General features: G+C 41.2%; 1 long non-coding RNA gene across 1 annotated transcript in view; it reads left to right on the top strand.

Annotated features, from left to right (window-relative positions):
• LOC113285303 overlaps positions 1 to 364 on the top strand; it is a 5,465-nt gene that overhangs the window by 2,770 nt on the left and 2,331 nt on the right. The gene's annotated exons all lie outside the window — the stretch shown is intronic.

Genomic DNA, 364 nt, shown 5'->3' with positions numbered 1-364 from the left:
CGTCTCTCACTGACCTAGATTAGGGTTTGTTGGAACAACTAGGTTTAGGGCATGAGAAGCACGGAGAGGAGCAGGAGGCGAAGTACAAGCATGGGTCGAAGTGAGGGAGCAGTTATCAGAGAAATTAGGTAAAAATTGTGTAACCCTAATTTTACTGTTTTGGGGATTTTTTGGGGAAGAACATATGGAACCCTAATTCATAGTTTTGGGTATAAATAAAAGGGATTGTTGTGCTGTGTAGCATATACCTGGACTAGCCAGTGTGTCCCCATGAGGGCTGGACTAGCCAGTTCCTCTTGGGTTAGTCTATTTTCTCCCCTGTTTTGTATATGTTGTGTTAATTTTAATTCAATTCATAATTTCA

Source organism: Papaver somniferum, chromosome 6 (assembly GCF_003573695.1).
Source record: "Papaver somniferum cultivar HN1 chromosome 6, ASM357369v1, whole genome shotgun sequence".
Taxonomy (NCBI): domain Eukaryota; kingdom Viridiplantae; phylum Streptophyta; class Magnoliopsida; order Ranunculales; family Papaveraceae; genus Papaver; species Papaver somniferum.
The sequence above is the reverse complement of the archived record's forward strand: the minus strand, read 5'-3'. Positions and strand labels throughout refer to the sequence as shown.